This window comes from Ambystoma mexicanum, chromosome 8 (assembly GCF_040938575.1).
Source record: "Ambystoma mexicanum isolate Mex_15411 chromosome 8, UKY_AmexF1_1, whole genome shotgun sequence".
Classification (NCBI taxonomy): Eukaryota; Metazoa; Chordata; class Amphibia; order Caudata; family Ambystomatidae; genus Ambystoma; species Ambystoma mexicanum.
Window position 1 is genome coordinate 1,158,098,204 of NC_090929.1, and position 23,857 is coordinate 1,158,122,060.

Here is a 23,857-nt window from a genome sequence, read left to right on the forward strand (position 1 = left end):
ACTATGCCCCTTGGCCACAAACATCAAAGTAAAAACATATTAAAAAACACAACATTACACTTGTCAAACTAATGAAGCAATCTCTGGCGAGGTGAAAGTTGATTAGGATGGGATGGGATATGGCCATAAAAAGCCAGAAAACAGGTGTTTTTGTTCTCTGATGTCCATGAACAGTCCAGGGGAGCTTTGTGATGCATGCAAACATCTGAGATGTTCAAGGGCATCTATGCTTATTTCTGCATTACAGGGTTGAGGGAAAGCAGTTTTTGGATGGCTTATAACTTTGGTGCCACACAATGAAATGGCGTGAAATGTTGGAATTTAATTCTAGACATCAATATAAATGCTATTGGAAAGCGTGGTGATGTTTTGTGAAGAGGGAACCAAATTAGAGGGCGGGTCCCAAACATTTGTGAAGGCTTATAAATGTTGTGCCATTTGACAAATCTGCACAAAAATGTGCAAAAAGATTGTAGATCTAGATATAAATATTCCTGCAAAATTTGGTGGGATTTTGTCAAGCAGGGGCAAAATTATAGGGGGTCCCAAAATATTGAAAATGCTTATAAATGTGGTGCCATTTGTTTGATGAATCTGCACAAAAGTTTGCAAAAAGATTTTAGATCTAGATATAATAGTTTGGTAGGATTCTGTCAAGAGGGGGCGAAATTAGAGTGGGGGACTCAACATTTGTAGATGGCTTATAACTTTTCTGCTGTTTGACAAATGTGGATAAATGTTTTCAGAAAGATTATAAACCCAACCTTGAATACTTGTGCAAAGTCTGAATGGATTTTGTCAAGTGGGGGCTAAGTTATATTACTATTGTATGTATGTACATTTTGATACTTTTGAAAAAATAAAACATGGGTGGATTTTCAGCAAACCCATGCGAGCAGCATTGCTAAGGACCTGAAAGCATGGTTTTGCAAATGTGTCTATGTTTTATTTTTTGACAAGTGTCATAAAGTAGGTACAAAAAATAGTGATATACCTTTGGTGACTGAATTAAAGACTGTGGCCATGGGCAGTGGCCAGATTGTCCGGGTAATGGTATAAGGTCAGAACCCCGACAATCTGGCTACTGGCCTTGACCACGAGGGACGACCAATGGGGTTAAAGTGGCCATGTCCACCAGGGACCATCTATGGGATTAATTTCTTCGAAATTGGGATGGGTTTGAAAGCGGAAAATAAATGTGCTTGTGGGTACAGGCTTGTATTTGTATTCTGTATTTGTATTTGTATTTTGGTGTTTGTAATATGCATAAAACAGACCAAACCGCATAGCGACGCAGATGAAAACAGCATTTGGTATAGAACACAGCTAGATCCATACAGGAACTCATAGGTGTAACACTACTCTATCTGAACAAAAAGGTCTTCAATGCTCGACGAAACTGAAGAAGTGAACTCAGGGTCCTTATGTCTAATGGCAAGGAGTTCCACAACTTTGGGCCAAAAACAGAAAATCTTCCATCGCCCCGTGATTTATATACTGAGTGGGGGACAGTCACTAGAGCGCAATTGTCTCACAGGTAGATATGGCTGAATCAGCTCTCTCAGATGAGCAATACCATTTACACACTTAAAGGTGATACCGACTATCTTACACCTTATACAATCTTCAATTGAAAGCCAGTGTAACTCACAGTGAAATTGGGACACATGAGCAGTTCTGCTCAGCTTGAATATCATGCTGATGGCCATATTCTGTGCTTTCTGAAGTTGTTGGAGTTGTTTGGATGGAACACCCAACAACTGGCTATTATGATAGTCCATGTGGGTGCCGATTAATGCACCAATCACAGATGCCTGGTCTTCTTTGGGAATGTAGGAGAGTGCTTGGCGTAGGAGTCTCAGAGAGAGCGAAATGCACCACCTGGATCTTTGCTCCCACCTGAGCTTCACTACCAAGATCCTCTTGCCATACACAACCTAGATTCTTTATCCTTGATACACATTTTAAATGTTTACCTAAAAGCATGGGGATAGGCAATGTCTTAGCTATAGTCAGTAGATGCTTAGGTCTGAACAAATAAGTTTGGTCTTGGCTGCATTAAGTTGTAAATGTTTTTTTAACATCCATCCACTTACTTCATCGAAGCACTGTCCCAGTCTGCTGAATGCTTCCCCAAAATTAACAACTCTGATGAAAACCTGGGTATTATCCGCATAAGACTAGAAATTCAACCCATAACGTCTTGGGATTTCCAAAAGAGGTCGAATATACAGATTAAATAACAGTGGGGATAGGGAAGATCCCTCCGGGACTCCACAGTTCAACTTAAAGGCATCGAACTGGAACTCCCAAAATCTCACCCGCTGTTGACGGTCAGTTAGAAAAGACCTGAACCAGCCTAATGTCAAATCGAAAGCTCTTCCTACTTCTTGCAGTTGTTCTAAAAGGATGTGATGGTTCACTGTGTCAAAGGCTGTGGACAGATCCAACATCACCAAAAGGGAAAGTTCACCTTGGTCCGCGGCCCTTAGCAAATCATCCTGTATGACCAGGAGAGCAGTATCAGTTCTGTGTTTTTGTCTGAACCCTAATTGGAACTTGTCCAATAGCGACTCACGTTCAACAAATTCTTGCAGCTAGCTGGTGACTACCTTTGCTAGAATTTTAGCTGGCCAAGGTAGCCCTGCAATGGGACAGTAGTTTTGGAGGGTCTCTGAATCCAATGTTGACTTTTTCAATAAAGGAGAAACAATTGAGAGCTTTAAACTCTCCGGAACAGTCACACTTGTTAAAGACTTATTAACAAAAGTAGTCACAAATGGAGTCAAATCAAGCGTCAATCTCTTTGCTGCATAAGCAGACAGAGTAGATAAAGAATCAATAGTGGGCGTAAGGATCATCATAAGTTGATATACATCATTTTCAACAACCGGATGAAAATCAAAAATGGGCGTTAACATCTGGCTCTGTAAATCAATCAGATTAACCACAGGTTGAAGTGCTCGATGAGATTGCAGCAACTATGCACAAGGAGGGTCAGCAAGAACTGAAAAGCATGGCTTTGCAAATATGTCCTTTTTTATGTTTTATATATAAATAGTAAGTACACAAAACAGTGATATAACTTTGGTGTGGGCAATGGGCCTGGCCGTCAGCAAGGAGAAATGCTTACTGTCATTTGCTTATTGGGGCATGCGGCATGGCTTATGCGGTAGGTTTGTATGGGAAAGAATGCGCTGTGTTCTGCTTGCGGTTACAGCCTGAAGGGGAGGACTAGATTACAACAAACCTGAGCGACAAGCATTAACAAGCACCTGCAGGCATATTTTTGGAAATATATCTTGTGTTTAATTTTTCCAAGGTGTACGAATGAAAGTAGAAAGACTAGTGAAATACATTAGGTGTTTGGGTGGTAGGCATGGCCCCCAGCAAACGCAAATGTGTACTCTGATTTCCTTATTGGGGAAGGAAGCATAGCCAAAGCGTATGCCCAATGGATTTGGGGACTGGCCATGGCTGCAAGCCATGAGCACTGGCAATTGCTTACATTATTATGGTATAGTAGGCACTGAGAAATTGAGACAGCGGCAGAAACATCTAGTAAAATCTTTGAAATACTGAAGGGGATTGAAAAGACAAAGACGCGTTCCCCCCCTCATACTCCTACTAGGGAAGACAGTGACAGAGTGCAAGAAGCATTCGCAACCAAGATCCACAAGGCCCGAAGTAATATTATCTTAGCTAGAAGAGAGGGAGGTTTACCAGTCCTCCCAGTTGAAACAATAAACCCGGAAGGAAGAGGGAGCTTTAGCTTCTTACCCATATCCAAGGATGAACTATGCAGAGTTATGGCTAAAATGAAGCCCACTTCCTGTGCAGAGAACATCCTGCCCACTAAAATCATATTGGAGAATAAAGAAATCTTCGCCCCAGACCTGATAATGATAGACAACGCATCTTTCAGGGAAAGGGTTGTCTCCAAGGAAATCAAGGAGGTAACAATCACACCGCCCAGTTAAAAAAGCGGGGCTGGGTCCCAAGGACCCCAGTAACCTACGACCCATTACGAATTTGAATTTCATCTTGAAGATTCGAGATAAAATCGCAACAAACCAACTACAAAAGCATGTAGAAGACCGGAAACTATTGCACGAACAGCAGTCAGGTTTTCGTGCCTCTCATAGTACTGAATCAGCGATGCTCGATCTTCAGACTCACATGTTAGACCTGATAGACAAAGGCAAAACAGGCATTCTTATGTTACTGGACCTCAGCGCCGCGTTTGACCTGGTGAACCACCAACTCCTGCATGAGGCACTAGCCAAAACAGCAGGTTGCACTCCCAAAGCGTTGGATTGGCTGGCATCCTTTTTAAAAGATAGGAGTGCTAGAATCCATTGGGGAGATAAATTCTCTATGGCTGCCCCCATTCTGTACAGAGTTCCTCAGGGAGCAAGCCTGTCACCACTGCTGTTCAATTTGTTTATGAGAAGCTTTTGGAACACATCGGCATATTTTTCACTAATTACGCCGATAACACGCAGCTCATTTTTTAACTTAAAGGAGACTATAGTATTGATAGCGCAAAGATAAGAGGTTTATCACATCATTGATAACTGGATGCAACACCACTGGATGTACCTAAATAATATGAAAACAGAACGGATGATCTTTGGAACTCAACAGGCCAGATCCAAGTTAGGAACAGAATACAAGACGTTCTCCATCAAAGAGGCCAAAATCCAAGTGATGCCTTATGTGAAAACTGTAGGGATGATTGTGGAAGCATCTGTGGGATCGAAGGGTAAGGTCAATTACTTGCAGAAAAACAATACTTATTTTATGCATCTCATGAGAGCCATAAAACCATTCATTAATAAGGTGAATGCAGCTACCATAGCAAGAGCCATTATATTGTCGTGTCTTGACTATGGCAATGCCCTACTGGTAGGAGCCACAAAGAGAAATACAAAAGTGCCAAGTCATGGAAAATGACACAGTTCAGCTTGTCAAGTGTATTAAAAAAAGGGAGCATGTATCAACGGGGAGAAGAGCCTTATACTGGTTAAGGGTGGAGGAGAGAGTACATTTCAAGGCCATGACCATAATCCATAGTTGTCTGTATGGAGAGGCTCTGAGTTATTTCAAGAAACAATTCTCCGTGTATACTCCTCAAAGATACCTTAGATCAGCTGACAAAGCCAATCTGAATATCCCCAGAGCAAATCGTGTGCATGGGTGTGGAAAATCCTTCACAGTCAAGGCAGCACAATGCTGGAAGAAACTGCCAATAACATTACGGCTGGAAGCGAACTATCAGAGGTTCAGGAAATTGTTGAAAACTTACCTGTACCCATGATAACCATTACTTCTCAGATTTTCTGTTAAAAATAAAATAACATAAGTTTTAGATCACTCCGGGTTCTCCCCGCGCCCTGATGCCTGCGGGCTACTGGCACGTTATAAACAGGTACGTAAACATAAACATAAACTGAACTAGAATGCAGGGTAGGCGCAGTGAATAAAAGGGGTGGTTTGCTTCGGCTGGGGTTATGGTGGAGCCTTATGCTGTAGGTAATTGAACAATGATTTCCATCCCCAGCATGCCCTGCTGATGATAACAGACATAAGTATGTGTTGCAAAAAATATGTTTATTAAAGGAGCTTTATAGGTCTTTCATATATGTGAAAAGAGGAATCATTAATGACTTATAAACAATAATGTAACACCATGAAATATTTTCAATTTCAATACAAATCTATTAAATTGACAGAAAAACTTTGTTCAAGGGGTTGTTATGGTTAAGATGCATCCCACCCTTTGGACACCTCTGTTCTAGAAGTTACCCAGTGGCATCCCATCTTGGTATACCTTGGCATTTCTCTCCTGGGTTCTCATGAGCACTTGCCCATCCGTACTGCCCCTTCAATTTGTGCACTTCTCTCACTGTACAATGCATATGTACATTTATAGGAGCATTGTGTACAATTCTTTGGGATAAGTAAGAGAAATGTAGATGGAAAAGATTTCTAAAGGATTGTTAAGTAGCAGTTGGTGGGTGGTAGCTTGATATGGCCATAGGGTTCTCTTTTTGCCTTCTGTAGGCCACCATGGAAAGGAGGGAGGGGCTCTACAGCGGGACAACACTCCAATATAATGTTTTGTTTAGATGAGTACATTCTTTAATAGATTAAGTAGTTCATGATAGGTATCCAGAGCACTCCTGACATTTTGTTACCAACATTATAAAAACAACCAATTGTAGGGATTTTTCATCAAAATTAATTTCACATGTGATGTCATCAGTGATGTCATCAATGGCTTTTGTGAAGTCATCTTTGATGTCTTGGGTGTTAGTCTTAGCAGTGTGCGGTGATGGCATGAGTTATGGTTGCTTAGCTTACCACAACTGGCGAATTTCTGGGGGTTTTCGGTTTTACTTATAACCATACGTTTTTTTCTTTGAATTTCATAGCTTTTTATTAGTGCAACTTAACCACAATGTCCCTTTAACTAGGATTTTTCATTGAATTTCATGGGTTTTTCTTAGTTCAACTTAATGGACACACCCCTGGACCACCTGTGTACTAAATTGTCCCAATATCGAAATAAGATATTGAAAAAGGAGGTGCAGGGGCAGTGGGAATACCGGGTTGCTAGACCTCTGGAAAAAGAATGTTCAAATTAGATAAAAAAGACTCAGGAGGAAGAGGGCTTGTGGGGTCCAAAACGGACCCAGAGGACACAGACGAGGGTGGAGGAGCAGAACCTGACAGAGGGGGATGTGGGACAAAGGGGAATTGGACAAAGACAGAGAAAAAGAAAGGGAGGAAGAGAGAAGGCAGGGGCAGAGAGAGAGAGGAGAAGGAAAGGGAGATAGATTGGGCAAGAAGTAGGGACTGGTTCCAGAAAACAGGGCAGGAAAGATGGCAGTATCCAGCGCTGCAAAGGGTGGGGCTGCCCGCATGCAGTAAACACAGCTGGCCCTTTTACAGAAAGGCAGGGGAGGAGCACAGAATATACCATGGCAGAGAATGGACAGAGACAATTTGATGTATAGTTTGCTATCCCTCACAGTGGGGTCAATCAAATGGATATATACTCTCGAGAAAGTGACAGCAGGCATTACCCTGGCAATTGCCAATATAAAAAGCCTATTTGTAGCTTTATTAGGCGAGCAAGGGGAAAAAATATAGCAACAGGCAAGATATGATGCAGTTAAATTGAGTAGTAACATTAATGACGGTGCGCCCTTTAATAACTGCCATGCACATGTGTGAAAAGTATTGAGGGCCATGTACCTATACACATCAGACATGCAGGCCATTTTGCCATGCAAAATGAAACCAGATGAAGGCCCCAATAAATACATACAAGATACAGGATTTGTGGACAATGGAGATACGACAGTCATGGGAAGTGAACATACCAATATTTTATCACATACTGCTCAGGGGTCTCCCCACAGATGTGCAGACATACCTAGAGAAGCTCATTGGGAATGAGGCAAAGGGGCAGCCAGAGATACATATTAAAATAGTACACTTTTGTAAGAAGAAACAGTAAAGGGAGAAAGACATGGCACATAATGCAGTTAACGCACAGGCTAAATTGGTGCAAAAGAAATTAGCAAACATATCCATGAAAGGGGCGGTGCCTACAAACATTGTTCCAGGACAGCTTGAAGTAGCCCTCACCCAACATGGTGGGTTTCCTGCAGGGGGCATGCCACCGGGAAGAGTATACCCGAAGCAAGGCGGAGGGTTCCAACAGCAGAGAGGGTATCCCCAACAAGGAGTTTATCAGCAAAAAATATATTATCAACAAGCAGGGTATTACTGTGAGAAACCTGAGGGTATTCTCCCAAGTAGAGCCTGAGAATCCTTATTCAGGTGGCCAGCAATGAACCTACTCTCTCCAATCCCAACCCAATAGGAGGACGAGCAAGGGAGAATCACCTAGGTAGGGGAACCAGGGATTATGCTCAGGTGAATGACCAAAGGGAGAAGCAGTATTATACCAAGGAAGACGGGTATGGAGGCGAAGTCCCTGAGTTTTTTGTGGGTTATTCCACTTCTACCCCCCTTCTACCCAAAGAAGCTCCCTTAATAATATATGGTCACCCCTACACCTCTGGTAAACCAACTAGGAGCACAAGTCCCATTACAACCAGAGACTACCTCTCCCAGAATCCCTGTCTTCGATGCCCTACCCGAATACTCCACGTAATTCTCCTTCCTATCTCCCTGATTATTATTTCCTGCACTCCCGATCTGCTCAGATAAAACACTACCATTTACACAATTCCCCGTTTATTTCATGATAATAATCCTAGTCATTCCTGTTTGCTTCACAAACCCTAATAATCTCATCTTTCTGAATTTACCAACCCCCCTTTTTACACAAACACTTTCTTACCCCGTAGAGGACGGCATACTAATTCTAAAGCTGTTTACCTGATGGGTCATGACACAAGAATCAGGCAAGGTCAGGCAATTGACCAGAATCACACACACCCGACTGCCTTTCCTTTACCCACAGGGATAAAAAGGTGGGGCACGAAAGTACAAGACGAGCAAAGCAGATCGCACGACGTAAGAGCTAACTCAGTAAGGCAGTTCAAGAGGAGGAGAAAGTTGGCCCATACCAAGAGGGTGACGAGGAGAGAAGCAACTAAAGCCTTTCCAACCAAGGCCTGTAAACCCTCAGCAGAAGGAATCGCAAGACCACGAACAATAGCCAGCATGTGCTGCAGCAGATGTCAATGGTAAACAAGACCGTTACACAAGACCATCCTCTGCTGATAACTAAGCCGGGGAGAGACGCTTGTCTCGGTGCTACCAAAGAGAAAGAAAGCTAAGCGGTTCCTCACAGCTGGTGAGTCGAGGGGAGGGTCGATAAGAAACCGAACTGTGTTGAACAAAAAGTAGCAAGCGGCTATTTTAACTGTGAAAGCATAAAGAGCTATTGATGCTAGAAGGGGGAAACCATCAACAGAGGAGTCCGGCACCATGTGGGTGCTCACTCAAGAAACTCTGGAGAGTACCGATTGTTGAAACTGCCATAACCAGAAGCCCTTGGGAAACAGGCGAAAAGAGGGTCAAAGTGGTGATACTGGGTCCTGTAAAGTCCTCTGTACAGTCGAAAGTCTTTGACCGACCCGTGATTAAGAAAAGAACGATTAATAAAGTTGGCAACAGTGAACCCAGCAGAGGGATGCTAATGCAAAGGGGTGAAGCGTGATCGAGGGATGTCCATTGTGAATTATGAACCTAAGGGAAATGAGTCCCATATCGTAAGAGCTGAATAAGAAAGATATGATTGACAAGATTGGCAAGAGTGAACCTGAAGGAGGGATGCCGATAAAAGGAGGTGAAGTCTAAAGGCCGGGAATACAGTATGTTGTGAACCCGGCATGGGGATGTCGACAGTGAACTGTTTATCAAAAGTTTGCAAGAGTGAACCCGGCAGAGGGTTTCCAACGGAAAGGGGCGAAGCCTAAAGAATTGTTTAAAAATACATTAAGATTCGTGAATGCAAGAAAAGCCATAGTGAACCCAAAGGAGGGAGTATGATGTTTAAAAGGGGTATGAGCCCAAAAGAAAGAGATCCACGGTTGGAAAGTCATCACCCAAAGTCCAGTGAGAAGGAAACTGTTTATTTGTTTGTTTGAATACGATTCATGAGGGGTATGCTCCTGGAAGAGTGGGATGTAGGGGTGAAGCCATCACCCAACGTATGTGTAGAACAGAACAGTTTATTTGTTGAATACATAAGGCCCTCAAAGGTAAGAGACATTTGTTGAAAGAGACTTAACCATCAAAGAACCTGATAGCTGGTACGGAATGGAGTGGGCTGGGGGGCAGACAACAACAACACAGGGGACCAGAGGGGCTGGGGGCACACAGCAGCATCATGGCGAATCAGAGGGGCAGGGGGAGCATACAGCGACATCACGGGGGACCAAAGAGGGGTGGGGGCACACAGCGACGACACAGGGGGGCCAGAGGGGCTGGGGGAACACAGTGACATCACAGGGACCAGGGGAGATGGGGGTACACAGCGACATCACAGGGCGGGAAGAGTACCTGAAGTGGACCTTGATTGTAGGCCTTGTTTGGATGGGCCGGCTCTTGCCTCCCAGTTGCGATGATTGGCTTAAACAGGACAGGGGCAGCCAAGGGAGGGGGAGCAGGCCAGGCAGAGATGAGCGTATTCAGTGACGACATTGTTGGGGGTCTCATTGAGCAATATCCATCGGGTTGCTAGGGTTCAATCGCTTCAGAAGGTCGTGTTTGGTATTGCGGAAAGAGCCACGGTTTTAGAGCTTTGCGGAACATCACATAGTATTGGGTGTGCCGAATATGAGGGGGAAGTGAGTTCCCCAGAGTTGGGGCCAGGGTTGAGAAGGTGGATCCTCCGATCATGACAGAGTTAGAGGTTGGAATCACTAGAAGGAGGGAAGTGCTTGATCTTAGGTTGCGGGATCGGAGGTATGGTTTTATCTTTTCTTGTAGGTATAATGACCTGTCTTGTGCACCCTTCATCTGACTGGGAGCCAGTGGAGTGTTCGGAGAGCTGGAGAGATGTGGTCTCCTTGACTCAGGACAAGGAGCTGTTTTTCAGGAGCATATTGGGCTCTTTGGAGTTTGTTGAGTTTGTATGCCGGGGCTCCTAGGTATATGGAATTGGCATAGTCCAGTCTCGACATCACAAAGGACATCACTGCAGCAAGTCTGTTCGGGTAGGAGAGGTAGGGAAACATGTGTCTGAGAAGTTTGAGGTGGTAGTGACAGCATTTTGACATGTTTTTGATCTGACGGGAGATGGTCAGGCCTGAGTCTATAATACACCCTAGGTTCTTTACTATATTGGGGGGGCAAGGGATGGGGGCCATGGGAGTGGATGTGGTAGCAGGCAGTATTCCCACACACCATGATTTCAGTTTTAACAGGGTTCAAAAGGAGGTGGTTTATTGTCATCCATCGATCAACATCCAGAGACAGGCTTCAAGGTCGGGAAGGGGGTTGGTGTCTGACTTGGGAATTCTTAGGATAATTGAGGTATCGTCAGCATAGTTGTAACAGGAGATGTTGTGTATGCGGATGATTCCTGGTAGAGTGGTCATATAGAGGTTGAACAGGAGAGCAGACAGGCATGCACCTTGGGGCACTCCAGTGTTCACAGAGCGAGCAGTTGAGACATAAGGGGAGAGGAGGGTTAGTTGTTTCCTGTTGTTTAGGAAGGATCCGATCCATTTGAGAGCAGTGCCATAGATTCCTAGGGAGTGACGGCAGTCAAGGAGGATTGAGTGGTTAACCATCTCAAAGGCTGCAGAGAGATGGAGGAGAATCAATGCTGCACAGCCTTCAGAGTCTGCAGTGACCTTGAGATCATCCCAGATCGATATCAGAGTAGTTTCAGTTCCATGTCGTGGTCTGAAGCCTGATTGTGCAGGGTCGAGGAGGTAGTTGGATTCTACAAAGGAGTTGAGCTGGGAGTATGCAGTCCGGTCTATGAGTTTCGTGAGAAGTCTGGTGTTGGAGATCGGTCTGTAATTCCTGGGGAAGAGGGCAGAGGTGAGGGATTGATTCAGAATGGCTCTTGCATGTTCTCCTGCGCAGGTAGACGAGAATATTACTTTCAGGACAGAGGCCCGGGCAGGGGTTGAGGGGTGATCCAGAGGGTTTGCTGTTTGATAGGTCAAGGAACTTGTCTCTGGAGATGGATTTGAAGAAGTCGTAGATAGGGATATTGGACGTTGGGGCAATGGGATCATGAGGGTCGATGATGGGGGGGGGGGGCAGTTTGATGATAAGGGATGTCGTCCTGTCTAGAGAGGTGGTATAGAAGTGTAGGGAGAGGGAGTCTCAGAGTGATTGCGAGGGGGTGAAATGGGTAGCGGAGCAAGTGGGATTGACAAATTCTGATATGATCATGTGGAGTTCTTTGCTGCGGTTGCCACAGCTGAGAATTTGTTTATTGTAATAGGCTTTTTTTGGCCTTTCGGCTTTCTGCTTTACAGTTACAGTGGTGCAGGGCAAACATGGATCTGCTGAGGTCGGTTTTTGATGCTCGCCATGTGCATTCAAGAGAGTTATTATGTTTTTTGGTATTCCTCAGGAGGGCGTGAACCATTTTGGGGACAGTACATTGCGTGAGGAAGCAGGGCGGAAGGGGGTGAGAGGTGTTAGTGAATCATTAAACCAGGAGTCGAAGGAGTCTATGGTTAAGGCTCTATCGGGGGGAGCGTTGTAGGAGGGCAAAGAAGCAGGGGTTCGGCTAGTTCGGGAAGGATCTTGCCTTTGTACCAGCATTTGAGATCACGGGGGGGCATGGGAGCTGTAGGGGGAGGGCCAGGGGTGTGGATAGAAAAGGGAATGGCAAAGTAGTCAGTCCAGAGGAGTGGTTTGGGACAGGATAAGTGAACAAGGTTGTGAGAGCTGAAAATTGCATCAAGGGTATCCCATCTGAGTGGGTTGGACCAGTCGTGTGATAGGAGAGGTTGAGCGCATCAATACTATCAACCAGCGGATAAGTCATGGGGTTAGAGGGGATATCGAACCAGATATTAAAGTCTGCTAGGATTGTAAGAGATGGGTAATTCATCAGAATGGTAGCTATTGAATCACAGAGGTTGTTGGCGAAATTTCTGTTGTATCCAGGGAGTCTGCAGATGAGGAAGAAACTGTGGGTGAAGGTCGATGGTAGAGATAGTTTTACTAGAAGGGATTCACAGGAGGCAGTGCATGTCTGGGATTCAACGAGTGAGACAGAGAAATGACGGTTGAAGAGGACTGCCACTCCGCCACCTCTGGAGGGTCTATTGTGGGCGATGAGCAAGTAGCCAGCGGGGATGGCTTTGTGTGCTACAGCGGCAAAGTAATTGGAAAACCTGGTTTCGGTGATAAAAATGAGGTCCGGCTTGCCAGAAGACAGGAGGTCAAAAATGCTGTGGCTGTTTCTTGCTATCGAACAGGCGTTAAAGAGGATGCAAGTGACTTCATGAGGGGATGTGGGTTTTGTGGTGCCCATCGGAGTGGGAGCTTGAGGGACATGGTTGCCAGGAGGGGTGATGGGAGTGGTAGGAGCATTGAGGGGTGTTGAGACAGGATGAAGAGGGGTACGGGAGCGGCTGGGTGCCTGAGTGTCTGCTGAGAGAGTTACGTCGATGGGGGGGCGGGATGAGTAGGCAGGCAGAAGCAGGAATGTGAAAGACGAAGGTGGGTCAAGGGGGAGTTGAGAGGGTGGTGGATGGGTAGAATGGTGTGAGGGGCTTAGGTGGGCAGAATTTGGAATGAGTATGGGGGAAGTCAAGAGAAAGGGGGTGGAAACTGGGGGAGGGGAGTGCAGGGGGGTAGGGGATGGAGAGGCTGGGTGGGTGGGCTGATGCAGAAGTGGTGAGGAGTAGAGGGTCGAGGGAGTGGGCCAGTCGCGTTTTCTGCATTTCGTAGGATTTGCTGCCATAGGGGTGTGAGGGAGGGTTGGGGTTTCAAAGGGGGGTGATGAGGAGGCTATCACTGTAGAAAGGGTGAGACGCTCTACTTTCAGAGAGGGGAAGTTATATAAAGGGGGTGGTTTTTGGCAGGTGTCCAGTAGGGATTATGGGGCTGGTTTGGGTGGTTGGTGGGGGGGGGGGGTTGTGTCCCTCAGTTGGCTGAAGGGGAAGGAGTGGGCAGTATGGGAGGTTGTTAGAGAGGGAGGGGAGTTCCTCAGAGGGCTCAAGGTTGGAGTGAAAGTGGAGGTGGGATTGCACTGTTTGGAGCACCACAGGGCTCCTGTGGCTTGTGAGTACAATAGAGGGCATGGTGTATGTGCGGGGGGTATTACGGTATTCTCAATAGGTGTCAGGGGGAGAGTGGGAGTCGGTGGGTTAGGGTGGGAATGGGAGAGGCGGTTACGCGCTTGAGGGTGCAGTTGTTTGGCACACCAGAGTGCTCCTCTGATCTTAGAGTTAGACGTGGGATGATAGTCGGCGAGTGGGCGGGCGGCGTCTGGGTCTATTGGTGTACAGGGGAGTGAGGTAGTTTGTGATCAGGTGGGGAATAGTGGGGGGGATTGTGAAGTTGGGTGCTAGAGCGTGTGTGATGTGCTGCGAAGGGTGAGGGATAGGGGTGGGTATGCTGCGGGGCGGCTAGGGATCAGGACGGGCCGGAGAGGGGGTCTATCAAGAGTTGGGATCTCCATTCTGGGTGAGGTCAGTGCAGTACCTAGAGGTTATTGAATTAGTAACAGTAGATGTGTAGACCCAAGATGTACAATCTGTGTCTAAATTCTGATCACCAGGGCAGTGGGAGAGGGTGAAAGAGGGTAGCAGTAGGAAGTTCTAACTGAATGGCAGAGGCATCTGAATCACGGAAATATTACAGTGTGCACTTTCTAGAAGTGCATCAGTCACAGTGGGCACTTTCTAGTTATGGAGCAAGCCGACAGGAGCAATTCTAAGAGAGCAGCGCAGGTATCCTTTAGATGTGAGTCAAGCTACCAGGAACAGAGAGTACTGTCCAGATGAGAATCAGTGCAGCAAGAGCACATTTCTAGGTGTGTAGAAAAATAAATCACAGTATTATCTCGGAGGGCACTTCTAGATGTGAATGAGGCTAACAGGAACAATTTCCAAGTCTGAGGGACAGGCAGAATAAACACAGTAATATCTCAGGGGGCACTTTAGATGCGAAATAGGTTAACAGGTACAATTTCTAAGTATGTGGGATAGGCAGAATAAAATAGAGTAATATGACGCAAGTGAGACAAATTGGGGGACCCTAAAATTCTAGAAACTTAGTCACAGAGCCTCAGAAACCTCTACCGCCACAAAAGAATTCATAGGCGTTGATATTTGTAGCTGTAGAGAAGCCACTATCCATCCAGGAAAAAGAGGGATGATTCCCACCGACTTAGTCCTAATACCCCCTGAAGGTTGTTATATGTAAGATTAGCCCCAAAATCTGGCCTGTCCTGAAATTTTGTCTGGATGTCCCGGCAGGTGTCATAGATCCAGACTTTCAGGGAGACATAAAGGCCCTCCTATAGAAACAAGACGAAACCCCATTTGAAATACACTGGGGACAGGGAATTCTGGGAAAGGCTATATTTCCCCGATTTAAGGAACAAAGTGAGCCAGAGGAAACTGAGAGAGGTAGCCTAGGCTTTGGAGAGACTGATGAAACACTTATCCCTGAGGCAAAGAGGGAAGAAGAACCTACCATCCTTCCCTTCTAGCATTCACTCAGCGAAACGATACAGCACTTGCATAAGATTTCTTACAAGTGATTCCAGAGGGACAAGGAAAAGAAAAGGGGAGCCCTTTTTTTTCCTGAAACAGGGGTTATTATATAGATAGGAAACCTCCCAAGAAGGCCTAGTAAAACATACTTAGTAATACCTAAAACCCATCGCAAGATCGCGCCTTGAAACACTTGTGTCTAGGCGCGTTACAAATGCCATATCATATCATATCATGTTGTGCTAGAGATTGCACATTCTCATTTGACAAGGGGACATTTAGGACAATCTGAAACCCAAGCTCACATCAGTGGGAAATTCTACTGGCCAGATATCCATGCTGACATAAATAACTTCATTCAGACTTGAAATATGCCAGAAAACCAGTGCACGTATTCCCTTTCTTGCCCCCTCTAAACCCCTTGTCGATAATAGAAGCCCCTTTCTCCTGAAATGGAATAAATATCATTGGATCGTTGGAAACATCTAGACTGGGAAATAAATATGTTCTCGTATTCCTTGATTACGCTACTCGGTACCCAGAGGCTTTCTCGGGTAGCTGTCACCCTTAAACCATATACAACTGTAGAAAAAATGGCATTTCATAATTTTTCTATGTACAGCAATGCACTGCAAGGCAAAGAAAATACTGTTATTGGCTGTATATGAACATTTATAAATGAATGCAAGGCAAAATGCTGTAGTAAACATTAATTAGTAATATCTACCTCTACAATCCCATATGTTGCAGGGATAAACATCTGACAAAGAAGGGATGAGGATTCATCTGTAAAGCTGTGCCTTGCACAATGCATAACCGAGACATGAGTTCTTCGGTTGGGACTTTTCGAAAATGTACTCTCTTGCAGTGTTCTATGAAAGAACAAACAAAAACACAGAGAGCTGTGTTACAACTAGTGTTTCCATTTAGGTGCATCATTATTGAACACCTTACACCAAAGATGGAGCAGACACAAATGTCAAATGTTTAACCTGTCGCTCAAGTTGTGAGAATTTGACTCCACTCTCGGCACTGTGGGGTGGTCTTTGGTCGCATCTCGGTTCTCCCCCAGAATGGTAACTATCTCTCATAGGAGAGTAGTTTTGGTAACTCTGAAAACTGTTGTTGTATGTATTACTTGGTCTTCACTGGCCATGGTACTGGAATCTGTTAACCTAGGAGGAGGAGGATAATTTCCCTAGCACCCTTTCCCTGGGTTCTGACTATTTTCTTCGGAAGAAGGGACACATTAGTAGCCCAGGAAATGATTAGAGCATAAATACAGAGGACTAATGTAAAACTCTGGTTTTATGGGAACAGTATTTTGCAGTATTTTGCATGACAGGTGGAAAACTAGTCAGCTGGCTTTGAACAGGGGGTCCTCTCTGGCTGCTAGGATCCTAAACACCAGAAGAATAAGTCTTTACCCCCCTTGTCTCTAAATCCAACTCTACACCTCTACACTTCAGCTATCTTAACAGCAGATGGAGCAGGCCTTTCGTTTGGGGTTCATTTCCTTATTTTGGGGAGTTATTGGATTCTGTATTTCATAGATCCTCGTACCTTGCATGATGATCGACTCAAGACTTCCTGAGTCATCAAAATCCCAAACTGAGTCACTATTTATTTTGAAAGGGCAAGAAACAATGCAGTTTTGAAAATGCAACTTTCAGTATACACACATTGAGAAATGTGAGCAAATGCTTGCTTGAGTTCTTGAGCAAAAAGTTTGTTGGGAATTTCTGTGAGTTGAAAAATATTTCAAAAGGGCCACCTGGTAGGAGCAGCCTTTGTAATGATAACAGCTCATCAAAGGAACTAGAAAACTCAAACATTTTATGAATTCAATGCTTTGGACATTTTTCAATCCAAATGATATCATCTGTGCATAGAATTCTAAATGTTCCCAAGCAGAATATTTTGCATTTTGATGGTTAGCTTTTTATGGTCTTTATGTGTTTTAATTGAATTGAAACTGTATTTATAGAGCACTATACGCCAAAACACTGTACATAAAACAAATAGCCGGTACAAATTAAATGGAACCAATAAATGGAATCAATAAATGGAATTAAAAAAGGTAAGCAAGTAGAATCGGGAAGTGAGGACATAGGTTTTGAACCGAGAATAAAATAGGTGAAGAGAGGACAGGAACCGAAAGAAAGGGCGTTCCAATGTTTAGGGGCAAGAAGAGGAAAAGATTGAAAGCGGGAACTAGCACAGGGAGGGCAAGGATCATTAAGTAGGAAAAGGGATTGGGAGTGAAGGAAACGTGAGGGGAAATAGAAAGAAATGAGGGAAGAAAGATAAGGAGGGGCAAGACCATGGAGAAATTTAAAAACGAGGCAGAGAAAATTGAAATGCAGACATGTTTCCAAAGAAAGCCAGTGTGGAGAAACTGGAGCAGAGGAGATGGAATCACAAGAAGATAGAGAGAAAATGAAGCAAATAGATGTGTTAAAGATAGAATAAAGGGGAGCAAGATGTGTAGCAGGAAGCCCAAGAAGGAGACAAGAACAGTAGATTAAGCGAGAAAAGAACTTCAGTCTTGGAGGAATTTAGATTGAGATAATGAGCTGTCATCCAAGACTGAATAGCAAGAAGGCAGGAGGAAAGAGTCTCATGAAATAGAAGGGGAGAAGGAAGAAAAAGAAAGGAACAGCTGAGTGTCATCATCATAAAAGTGATGAAAAAGGGCAAAAGAAGAAATAAGAGAGGCAAGAGGAATGGTGTATAAAGAAAAAATGAGGGGGCCAAGGAGGGAGTCCTGAGGGGCACCGAAGCGAAGTGGGAGAATGGGGGAGCTTGAACCAGCCCATGACATTGAGTAAGTGCGGTCACTAAGATACGATTGCAACCAGTATACGACAGAACCACAGAACCCAAGAAGAGAAAGGGAGCAGAGAAGAATAGTGTGAGTGACATTATGTGAGAGACCAAAAGGTGTCTCACCCACTAGTACCCGGGGATCTGTCATCCAGGTGGCCAGGACACAGTCATTGTTTTTGGATCCAGTTGCTGGGGGTGGACCAGTGGGGGGGGGGATCATCTGGGTGAGAGGTCTTCGGGGAGTGGGACACTGGACGGTGAGATCCGGTATCCCCTTCCCTGTAACACCTTTACCACATCCTATCAGGAAGTATATTTAGGAACTCAACCCCCCCCCTTTTTCAACACAAACACTTTCTCACGGATAGCCACTATGAGTGATTATGGACTAACACCCGAGCCGTACACCTGACGTGTCCCAATACAATGGTCAGGCAAGGTCAGGAAATTACTGACTATCACACACACCTGACTTCCATTACACTTCCACACACGGATAAAAAGCAGAGCACGAGAGCACACTTTGTGCTAGGCAAAGCACAGAAGGAAACAGCATTCCAAGATGGCAGTTTAATAAGAGGAGAAAGACGATGAAACAGAAGGGGATTGCAAGGAGGGAAGTTCCCTTGACCTTTTTCGACAAGGGACCGTTACTTTCATGAAACCTCAAGAATAGAAAACGTAAGACCAGGAAAACCAGCTGAAGGATCCTGTATTGTGTGTCAAAGATATCTGGGTCTCTCCCACGTCGATACTCCAGGCGGGGAGAATCACCAGCTGCTGTAGTACTGTCCTTGGCTCCAACAACAGAGCAGGGTCAGTGAAATCAGCACAGCCGGTGAGTTGGGGAGACTGGTACAGAACCAGTCTGCGTTGAAGCCAAGGTTGCAAGCGGCAACATTGTATGGAGAGCGCTGAAACAAACATTTTTTGAAACGCATGTGATAACCAAAGCGAGTGAAGTTGAACGGCAGATGAGTGATTGAACTTTGAAACCAAGATACGATACCATTGGCAGAGTGGTCCGGCACCACATGGGTGCTCAATCGAAGGCGTCTATAAGGTATCCAGCTGAGAGTTGACAAAAGTGAAAGAGTGACAAGGGATTGTGAATCAAAGTGGTCCTGCAATGGGTCAAGCAAAATGCTGTGCACAATCGAAAGTCTTCAATGTTGATACAGTAAAGAAAGCTGATGGGAAAGTAGATAAATTGACCCAATCCCGGTGGAGGGAGACTAATTGAAGATTTTGTGTCAAAGTGGTTGTGAGCTTGGCGCAGGGGCATGCGGGGTGAACAGTGAAACACCTGAAAAATTGGATAAGTGAAAATCCTAATAACATTGCGTTCAAGTGGATCTGAGCCCGGCAGAGGGGGATCCGAGGTGACTAGTGAAAATCCTAAGAATATTGTGTACAAGCGAAATACTGAAAGAAAAGGAACATTATTGTTTGTTTGTTGCATCAGGCCTTCTGAAAGAAGAGACTTTGAATGGCAAAGAGACTTTGGCACAGAAGGCTATGATATTGAAGTTTTGAACTGCACCCTTGTGCCAGAGAAGCCAGAGACTGTGCTAAGCTTGAGTTTGCCTCCTTGTCCCGTGCTTAAAACGTGGGGAAGGAGAGCCAATGGCTCAGATAACCTGACATATGATTTCTTGAACACTTTTTCTTTTGCATAACATTATTTCCCACACTATTTGTATTTAGAGGTAAGGATTGGCAATAGGTTTATTAGTATAGGCCCTTTTATTTTGACAAGACATTACTAGGACCGTGTTATTATCATTTGATGGTCGAAGCTTGCTCCCATCTTTAGATTTAGGATTAGATAGGTGTTTTTCAAACCCAATTGAAGTTCAATAAACACCCTTGAACTGTGTTCACTTGGGTCGGTCTTACTGTTGATACCATGCCTTCCCTACGAGTATCAAAAGAGGCTGACAAGTCGAGAAAGATCAGGAGGGAGGACTGTCTGAGTGATGAGCAGAGAAAAGTGAATCCCAACAGAAAGGAGAGCAGCTTCAGTAGAGTGGAACGAGTGAAACATAGATTGGTAGAGTGTAAGAGGTTAGGTAGGTAGTGGTGATGTGGGAAGAGACTTGGGAATAAAAAATATGCTCCAAGAGTTTAGAAAGAAAAGGTAAGAGCGAGATGGGGCAATAGTTGGAAGGGAGAGAGGTATCCAAGGAAGGCTTTTTAAGAATTGGAAGAATAGTAGCAAATTTAAAAGTGGAAGGAAAACAGAGAATTAAAGAGAAGGATTAAAGAGAGAGGCCAATTAAGGAGAAAGTAAATGAAAGACTGAGATTGAGGGAGGAAGGGAGAGAATCAAAAGGCGCCTGATGGAGACTTTGAAAAACTGTGATGGCAATTTTCTTTTTCTATGTCTCTTAACTTGAGTCCAACTTCCCTCATCAGAGTCTGAGTCCCTACTTGTATACTTTCCTCTGTCCTAATGAATATATGGAGATTTCCTATGTGCATAGTATAGCAGATACTCTGTTTTCTCTCTTTCCCATTGGTCCCCTGGGTTTTGCACCTCAAATTGCTTCTGACGGGCTGAATAATATGGTATGTCGTCAGATTGTTGCTCCAAATCTGTGTTTTCCCCATCTACCTTGGGGCACTGGGGTATCCCCATAACTCCTGGCATTGATAGAGTTCTTTAAAATGCAATATTTGGGTTGCATTTTCTGTCTCTGAATGACAGCCAAATGGGCTAAATGGTCTCTTTGTTGGACCATAAACGGTAATTCATCTCCCCTTAACTCATTTTCATATCTTGATTCACTCATTATTTGTTTGGTATTATTTTCATTTCCTCTCCTATACCCTACTGGCATACAAAGTGTACCACTCCCTCTCCTCTAACTGGAATGTCTCTATATTACTCCCTATATGACAATGAACTCAATACTTCCTGTGTATCTGGGTGCGTTTGAGAAGAAGAAATTATTGTGTCTCTGGTGCCCCTATATCCTGACTATGGCTAGGTGTGCCAAGAAAGACCACAGGTATGACTCTGGTGGGGTCTGGACAGTGGTGAGGTAGTGTCAGGAATGTAGGTCCAAGTGAAGAGAGGGCTCAGCGAGGACACAGGGCCATTACCAGCTATGTATAGCCACCTTGAGTGGTGGTGATTGCTATTCGTACACTAAGGTTCTCCCAGGGTGCAAATAATATTGTGCAAGCCCAATCTTCCATTGAAATAAAAAACAACAAGATGGCCGTGGCCATAGGAAAAGGGACTTAGTCCCTTTTCTATTTCCATAGTGGCCGAGAGGTGCACCAGACTGGATAACAAAGCTCCGATCCAGCAGAAAAGTGAGGCGGGATGGAGGGAGGTGGGAAAAGGGTGTGCAATTTCATTATGGGTGTGGAGGAGGGTGGGACATGGGGAGGCAATAGGGAGAAATTCCCTGTTGCCTCCCCACAATCAAGATGGCTACAACCGGGCAAGGGCCTCGGGAGGTTGGAAAAAGTTGGTGGTACACAGAGTGTTCTTGCATGCTTGTCCAGCCACCTGATTGGCTGAGCGTCCTTCTCTGGGTGTGAATGAGGGATAATCTTTCTTCTTCCATTAAAAGTATTGGTGTCAGTCTTAGATTGTTAGTCTGAACTCAACTGAATATTGTTGTGTGATGGACCTGGGAACGGGAATCAACCAGATGGAGGGCAGAGGTCCGGTACATCAACTTTATTTGTGAGTAAAACAATTTTGGGATCGTTGCCGCAAGCAACCACTCTCCAGGCTCCCTCAATGACTTCAATGCGGCACTCATGCCTGCCATTGGCACGGGAGCTAGAGCAGGACTGCAGTGCACATTGCTGATGTGCGCTCGCACTACAGTCATTCACCAAAACAAAAGCCACAATTTTTTCCTCAAATTTCAATTCACAATCACAACCTGTGTATACTCTCATGGGACTATAAAGGGATCATCAACTTCACATAGATTTGTGATCTTGGACACATTTTGTGTTTCTCAATGCATATGTGCATCGACATCAGCAATTCCAGCTCCCTGCCACTATGAGACTGAGGCCCCATTTCTGTCAAAGATATTGGTTAATCTATTGGTTTGTTCACTAACTGGATGTCACCGATTTGCTACTCCCTGATCTATAGTCCCACCCCAAAATCCTGGGTCAAGAACCAGGCTGTGCTTGAGGGTTACAACTCAAATGTACTCAAACAAAATGAATCAAAGATGGTCCCCTTACTTTATGCAAGGGAAACCACTACAGTCAAATATATGGACATGAAAGATTGTTTGCACAATTACAGAAGGCCTGTCTGTGAAAATCTGTCTACCAGGTAGCACACACACACACGCGCACACACACACACACACACACACACACACAGTCATATCATGATAAGACCCTTTTTTAACATTCTTAAGCTGAATAATATGAGGCTACCTCTAAACAGCATTCTCAATGCTATGTTAATATTACGACTTATGACCAGTTTATTGAAGTTGTCTTCAGTTAACATTCACACAAAACCAACTTTAGCCAGTAAACAACAATTCTAGTATATTTCATTTTTTCCAGTATCAAAAACAAGTGTTGGTACCAGAGACAAATTGCATATAAAAATGTATTTATGTACACATATCTACATTGATGCACCACCCTTGTATGAATATGGGGTTGTGGATTTCTATCATGTACATTTAGTTTAAATGTAGACCATAGTGAGTTTCATCAAATTATTTTAGTTTTGGGTTTGAAACAATGCTATCAATTTAGAATGCACAGGAAGTTGGTTCACCAACCCTACTTAGGAGAAGGGTTCAGGGATTTTCTGATGCATAATGTTTGCTTCTAAAATCAAAATCATACCATTTACAAACATGCCAAAAAGTACATATTAAAGTGGAGAATATCCACTATCATATGATACTAAATGCAAATTGTCTATGATTTGTAATAATTAAAACCATTTTTAATTTTCTTAACTTAATTAATAAATGTCTGACATTGTTATGCTGCATATCCAGATGTCTGTCTTCAATAACAGATGACAGAAATACATATTTCATCAAGGTGGCAAGTTGAATAAAAACGATTTTGCATTCAGAAGCATAAAAGTGAAACCACCCGTCCTTTGCTCATGTAAAAATATACAGAAAGTATGATTAACCAATAAGAAATGGAGGGTGTTCTATGGGTGTATTTGAGTACTGAGAAAGCCAATAGAAAGGCATGACCAATCAAATACTGTAGCTGAAGCATGGAAATAATGCATGTTATAAAAAACAAGAACACACAGGGAATAGGATTCTGAGCTGACTCGAATATAAAGCTAAGCAGAAGGCATACTGGCTGTTCCAAACAGATGAGTGAACTTGGACATTAACTGGAGAACTGGGCTTTATCCAGGAGAAGAATATTATCTGGAGCAGGCTTGCTTTCCAAGAGGGAGAAGAGCCTGACTTGAATTTCTTTAAAGTGAGTATGAAAAATCTCCAAATGTAATTAAATAAATGCTGTAACTATCATCATTGCCCTGCTAACTTCCTAAGGTGCCAGGGAATTTGGGTGGTTATTTCAACTATAGGAACTCATGGTGACAACAAGTATGACAGACACAAGTGATCATAGTTCAAGGGTGTTTGCTGAACAATCAAAGTGGTATGTGGGTTGAAAAAATGCCTAATCTAAACCTAAATCTAAAATGGGGACAGATGTTGACCATCAAATGAATATAAGGCAGTCCAAGTGGTGCTGTGTCAAAAATAAAAGGGCCTATACTAAGAAACCTATTGCCAAACCTCACAACTAATACAAAAAGGGGTGTGGGATAGTTCTCAAGAAAAGAAAGAAGTGTT